Source organism: Heterocephalus glaber, unplaced genomic scaffold, assembly GCF_053883595.1.
Source record: "Heterocephalus glaber isolate CG9 unplaced genomic scaffold, H.glaber_assembly_v1.0 deba00001564, whole genome shotgun sequence".
NCBI classification, from domain to species: Eukaryota; Metazoa; Chordata; class Mammalia; order Rodentia; family Bathyergidae; genus Heterocephalus; species Heterocephalus glaber.
In genome coordinates, this window is record NW_028258351.1 from 9,952,847 (window position 1) to 9,960,235 (window position 7,389).

Consider the following 7,389-nt stretch of genomic DNA (forward strand, 5'->3'; position numbering starts at 1 on the left):
GGCACACGGCCCATAACAGAACCACCCTGGCATGTCCAAGGCTTCTAGAGTCCAAATGGTGCGTGTGTTAGTGGTTTACTCCCATCACTTCACTGAATGTTGAAAGCAAAATTCAAGCCAGCTCAGCTCAAGCTACAGAAGCAGAAAAGGGATTCTATGTTATGCCTTTTGCATACTCACACTTCCTGAATGTATCAAGGAACTACATTATCAGTCCTTTTGGGTTGCTTATAACAAAATAACAGACTGAGTGGCTTATAAATGACAGAAATTTATTTCTCACAGTTCTGGATGCTGGGAAGTCCAAGATCATGGTGCCAGTAGATTCCTTATCTGCGTCTGTTTCCTGGCTCATAGATGGCACCTTCTTTCACTGGGTCCTCATGTGGTGAAGGAGTGAGGAATCTCCCTGAGCCTCTTGTATAAGGGTGCTAATCCTGTTCGTGAAGGCTCCAAACTCATGGCTTAAGTGCCTCCCTAGAACCCTACCTCCTAATATCAGTAAGGGTTAGGATTTCAAAATGTGATTTTGGGAAGGAACATGAACACTCAGACTGTAGCACTCCATCCATCTGCCTGTCCACCTTGTCCCTGGCCATCTGCCTTCTGACCACAGAAGTGTACATTCATTCCCTGGCTCCTTGATACAGATATATCTTTGCTTTTCTATCAGAACTGGTTCCTAATTTTCTGATTGGAATGTATTGTCTCATTTATTCGTCACAAATACCCAGAGGGGTGAATGTTGCAGTTAGCCCTATTTTATACAAGTAGAAACTGAGCCTCAGGATGGTTTAAAAACTTGATTGGGTTCCATATTCAATAAACAGCTGAATCAAGATCAGAATGAGTCAATCCATCCCAGTTCTTTCCTACCACGCCATATTTTTCCCTTTCACTCAACCTTGCAGTGTCCCCTTCTCCTCCTTGGGGATTCATCTTTGCACTAGTTCTGCCCTGTCTATTGTTTGAAGCTAACAGCATCTTCTACTGCTTCAGGCAGGCACCCGTTTGTTCCTTCTCCTACTTCACCACCGGAAGTCACTTATACAATCCTGGGCAAAGAGACTTAAGAGCTGATGTTTTGTTTTAATATCAAGAGGTCTGGATCCATAGAGGACTCTCTGTGGCACATTCATTGACCAGTATTGCAAAGTAAAGGCACAGGGAAGCCCTGGAAATAGCCGGATTCAAAATGCAACATGCCGGCACCAGGATCTGAGCATCCTGCCTGGCCACACAAACTCAGAAGACTAAGAATGCGTAACATCAAAGTGTGTTCTTGAAACTCTTCCTCCAAGAGATAGATATTACACTGAGAAAAGGTCCAACAGGTTTGAGAAACATTATACACTCTAATCCCTGCCTAAAGATTGGGAACAGCCTGCTGGGCAAGGGAAGTGTCCTGTCCTCCATGCACGTGTGCGCGGGACCTGAAGGACTCTGTAGGACAGAGGCAGGAGCCATGGGCAGGACTGCCAGCATCCACCGGGTCACCTTCGAGGCGGACAAGAATGAGAACATCACCGTGGTGAAGGGCATCCGGCTTTCAGAAAATGTAACTGATCGAATGAAGGAATCCTCCCCATCTGGTTCGAAGTCTCAGTGGTATTTTGGTATTCATGGTGCCTCAGTTTCTGATGAAGAATTGAAAAGTAGAGTGGCTGATGAACTGGCATTGGAGCAAGCCAAGAAGGAATCTGAGAATCAGAAGCAACTAAAGAAAAGCAAGGACCTAGACCGAGAGAGGGCTGCAGTCAATGAGCAGTTAACCAGAGTTATCCTTCAAGAGAGGATATCAAGTGAGGAAGAACACTCGAAGGCAAAGCACTTGGCTAAGCAGCCGGAAGAGAAAGACAGAATGAGAAAGAAGCAGTATGCGTTCTACAAAGAGCAGCTGGCTAGACTGGAGGAGAGGAGTTCAGAGTTCTACAAAGTTACCACTGAGCAATATGAGAAAGCTGCTGAAGAAGTAGAAGCAAAGTTCAAGCGTTATGATTATCATCTGGTCTGTGCTGATCTGCAAGCCAAAATCCCCCAGTGTTACGGTGAAAACACCCACCGGACCCTCAGCTGCTCTGCTCTGGCTAACCAGTACATGCACTGTGTCAGTCATGCCAAACAGAGCATGCTGGAGAAGGGAAGATAAAATCAACTTTAAAACATGCAAAACTTTAATCCCGGAAGTGGAACACTTTTTTTCTGAGTAAGAAAATAAAGCACTTAAAAAGAGAAGACCACTAAAGAGAAGCACCAGAATATGAACTCAACAGAATCATCATGTTTTGATCAACAACAGTTTGAGAAGTCAAGGTCTACATCAGGAATCAGTCATCAAAGGACACTGTTCTGTTCCAGTAAACCCAATTTATGAAAAAAGTAAAAGAGAAGGGCAGTGCTCTCCACCTTTTTGTACTTTCTATTCCACTTCTACTGACCATATGATGTGTCTTTTTTCACACCAGGCTCCACCTTTTGGTGACTTCACCTCTTAACAAACCTGTGAGGAGGTGGGGAGGCTGAGCTAATTGGAGTAGGGAGAGGAAGGGGCAGAAAAACACAGAGCCCCAGGAAAAAGTGCTATATGGAATTGCCTAGGCTGTGTCTTACTCATTTCGTCTTTATTCCTTTTCTTTGACTAAAAGCTATTTCATTTTAACTTACTATGGTAGTCATGCAAGTAAGAGAAAAAGGAGAGGAAATGTTCCTCTCTTACTGTAATGATGTTTATGATTACAAATGAAATAAGACATTTTTATAAATATAAAAGGAACCTTGGTTTATGCAACTTCTAACATGAATACTGACAACTTTACTCACTGTCATTAATAAATATATTTTCTGACAAAGAAAAAAAAAAGATTGGGACCTCTCTTTAACACTCTTTAACTTTGAGATCTTGCAGTACAGAAACTGAGTTTGTTGAACTCAGTCTTTCTCCAGCTTATTTAATCCCAAAGCGATTTTATCCTTTTCAGGTTCCATGGACTCAATGTTATGTGAAACAGACTTTGAGAACACTACTCCAGTGTCTTCACTCTCTCTCGAATCAGGACAGGCTCCTTTGCAGATCCCTGTCTGTCCAGCTACAACCACCCCCTCATAGGTGGTGCTCACCAGGCTTGAAGCATATGGGCTGGGCCCATGGATGAACTTACACTCCTGTTACTGGCAGTGCCCTTTGGCCACCTCTCTGACCCCTGGATTCTAGAGACAGCTGCCAGCCGAGCCCAGAGCCAACATCCCTTCCTTTAGTCCTTGCCTTCAGGCACTTCCAGGCTCCCTGGGCTCCTATGGCAGCACTGTCAGAACACCTCCAGTGTGTGCCTGTAATTTCAGCACTCTGGAGTCTGGCCCAGGAGGATGGCAAGTTCAAGTCCAGCCTGGGCAACTTAGCAACTTAGTGAGATTTTGTCTCTAAATAAACAATTTTTAAAGGGCTGAGGATATAGCTCAGTGCGAAGGTCCTGGATTCAATCCCTAGTACAGGCTGGGGGAAGGGTGTATGGGGGGGCACAAAAACAGGTCCAGCAGACTGTCTGCCTGCTTCCTGTTGGATGGAAAGATAGTGAGGTGATAAGCACCCTGGATGGGAGAGGAAGTACTTCCTAAGGCAGTGCTTTGTGCTGGGCCATCAATCTGTTCAAGCAGAGGCATCCAAAAAAGCTTGCAAAGCAAAGAAACGAACAGCTTCCCAGCAGAAAACACCTTCACAAGTACATGGCGTGTGAAAGAACCCACCAGTCTCAACACCACCCCACCCACCAGGTAACACCCAGACAGCAGCAGCAGCCACAGCTGCCTCCGCCCCCAAAGCCAAAGTCATGTGAATGCCACCAGTCTTTGCCAGGCAGTGCCTAAGAACAGGGCCAGTGTAACTGGTACATTTTGTCCAGCACAAAGTTTAGGACAAGAGATCAAGAAATAAGGAGCCCAGGATGGGATATGGCAGGGCAGGAGGGGCCTGTGAAATCAATACAGCCTTCTACTGCCTCATGAAATTTGCTTTCTCAAGCCAGACATCCTCTTTTTAAAAGATCTGGGTTTAAGGGCCAGGGATTTAGCTCAGTGTTTCCAGCGCCTGCCTCACAAGTGCAAGGACCTGAGTTCAATCGCCGGTACCAAAAAAATAAAAGAGATCTGGGTTTACATTGTCCATGACCAAGGACCATGTATGCGTATATGTATTTAAAACAATGGCCAGACCAAGACTTTACAAAACAGTCCACATTGTATGTACACTCTGTTGATGGATACACATATGCATGTGTGAGTGGAGGAAGGGAATCAAAAACACAATAAAAAGCCAAATAGAAGAGTTCTGTTAGGCAATATTACTTCAAAAAGATACATATTTCCTGTGATTGATTGTTAACACTGGCACCAGTGACTGTCTTTCCCTCCTGCAGTCCATCCCGGAATAAATTCTCCCTGCCAAGAAATTTATAGCCCCTTTCTTGGACTGCTACACTCTACAGCAAGCACAGGACCTACACAATAACTAGAGGGCAAACCAATTAACCATTTCCCCAGGCTGAAGTTCCAGCCTTTCATTGCCTTGATAATTTACTCTATAAAGTAGCAAGCACCTTGGCTCAGAGTCACTTTCCAAATGTATCTGAAAGTCCCTGAATTCTGCTGAGTTTGATTTCACTCTATGAACAGGACAAAAAACAATAAGGTCTTTAATACCTCATTGTTGGCTGTTAAATATCACCCCTGATTCTTATTTTAAAGCCTCTAATTATAATACTATTGGTTTTCCTGCAAAGCTTCCATTTCCTGGTATGCTAGAAGACAGAATTAGTGGTTTTATTGTTTTAGTGTGACTCTTTGGAGCAATGGATAAAAAATTGTCACTGGGTGCTGTTTCTTCTCCAACACGTCTCCGTATTTCCACAAAGAGCTTGGAGGTCTTGGATCCAGCCTCATGGTTCTTGGGAAAAGTTACAGAGGTTCCAAGCTTTCAAGGAACATACAGGAGCCAAAATGATATCACAATCTGTCTGATACTGAACCAATGACCCAATCATCTGCTCTGACCCTTCACGACCCCTAATAGCATCTTCTCCTTTTTCTTTTCCGTGCATGATTCCAAAGTCTGCCACCAGCTCTAGTCATCAGAGATGTGGGCTGTCTGGGAATTAACCATTTCCCTTGCCAGAGCCCCCCTGCCATATTTAGTAAGCCATCCTCTCCTCTCCAGCCCTACTGCTTCCACCTCTATTCCAACCCAATCATCATCTTCTCTCCCCTGGCTGAAACACAAGTTCCTAAGTTGTCTCCTCATCTCCTGTCTTGCCCCTTCTATCTGTTCTCCATATTACAGTAAGAATGATCTTTCTGGAAAACAAATAGGATCACTTCACTGCTGTGTAAAACACCTCAGAAACTGCCTGTGTTCTCCTGGATAAAATTCTAACCCCAGCATTGGGACCTGAAGTCCTTAATGCTGGTGTCCCAAGCTACTTCCCCAGGTTTTTTTTCTTGCCTCTCTCTCTCTCTCTCTCTCTTATCAAATATTAAACTATAGTACTTGTAGTTTCTAGGACACACCTTCCTCTCTCCTGCCTCTGGCCTTTGCATGTGCTATTTCCACATTCTGGAACAGTTTTCCATCTTCTTTCTTTTGTCTAGGTCCTATTCATTCTCTAAGACTTAATTCATAGATAATTTCTTCTAGAAAACTTTCTGGAAAGGTAAAAAGACCCTCACGCCTCTCTATTATCCAAGAAAACACATAAAAATATGTTCTACCTTCTATTTTAGTCTTATCCTTCTGAAATGTGGGAGAATGTAATCCAGACCCCTCAGCAACTCCTAATCCATAGCACTGGAGAGACCACCTCCTCAGCGTCCCTTTCCTTTTTCCCAACAGAACACCAATTTCTTCTGATGACCAGTCTCCTCCAAGTAGCCCCACTGCCTCAGGGAAAGCTGATCCTACTCACCTTGGGGGTGGGGATACATGTTTCATTTCCTTTCACAATCTCATTTCCTTTCACAATGATTGGCTCAAGATCATCATGTGACCCAAGATTAGCCAATGAAAAATATCTTTTATCTCTTATGAAAAAGCCTTGAGAAGGAGTTAGATTTCCTCACACCAGAAATATTTTTTCTTTCTTTCTTTCCTTCTTTCGTTGGTGTTGGTGGTAGTGGCAGCAGTGCTGGGGATCAAATGCAGAGCCATTCCCAGCCCTACATTTGTCGTTGATGGTGACGTCAGGACTCATTTGGCAGGTAAATTATATATACCTCTTAGAATAATATTTTAAAATACATAATATAAGTTATATGCAAACAATTATAATGCAACACATTAAATATTAAAACCACATATTTATGATATGATATAATGTATGGTATTTACCAATACATTCAAGAACAAGATCTAGTGATAGGGACTAATAATACTATAAATTCAAAGTAGGGTCGAGCACAAATAATATTTTCTTATTTATTCACAACTGTAATGCTATATGAAAATATATGTGATTAAACCAACAGCCAACATCATACTAAATGGTCAAAAACCGAAAACTTGCATGCTAAAATCAGGAACAAGACAAAGATGCCCACTATCACCACTCTTGTTCAATATAGTTCTGGAAACATTAGCCACAGCAATTAGAAAAGAGAAAGAAATAAAAGGAATAAAGATAGGAAAGGAAGAAGTTAAACTGTCATTATTTGCTGATGATATGATACTTTATATAGAAGACCCAAAAAACTCCACCGAAAGATTTCTAGACTAAATTGACAGATTCAGTAAAGTAGCTGGATACAAGGTCAACATAAAAAACAATAGCCTTCTTATACACAAATAACAGACTCACTGGGAGAGAAATTAGGGAAACAATTCCTTTTACAATAGCATCCAAAAAAAGAAATATCTAGGAATCAATCTAACAAGGGAAGCAAAAGACCTCTACACTGAAAACTACAGCACTCTGAAAAAAGAGATCTAAGAGGATTTAAGAAAATGGAAAGACATCTCTTGTTCCTCGGTAGGAAAAACCAATATACTGAAAATGGCTATACTTCCAAAACTGCCATATAGATTTAATGCAATGCCGATTGAAATTCCAACAATATATTTCACAGAACTAGAGAAAAAAATCCAAAAATTCATTTGGAACCAGAAGAGACATAGAATAGCAAAAGCAATTCTAGGCAACAGAGACATGGCAGGTGGTATCACAATCCCCGACTTGAAACTATACTACAAAGCTACTGTGATAACACAGCGTGGTACTGGCAAAGAAACAGACCCGAGGATCAGTGGAGTAGATTAGAAGATGGAGAAACAACTCCAGACACACTCAGCCACCTCATCTTTGACAAAGGAGCCAACCACTCTCATTGGAGGAAAGATAGCCTATTTAA

General features: G+C 42.4%; 1 pseudogene; it reads left to right on the forward strand.

Annotated features, from left to right (window-relative positions):
- Nucleotides 1-1,465: 1,465 nt before the first annotated feature.
- On the forward strand, nt 1,466-2,149 carry LOC101708355 (MICOS complex subunit MIC19 pseudogene; annotated as a pseudogene).
- The last annotated feature ends 5,240 nt before the right edge of the window (nt 2,150-7,389 follow it).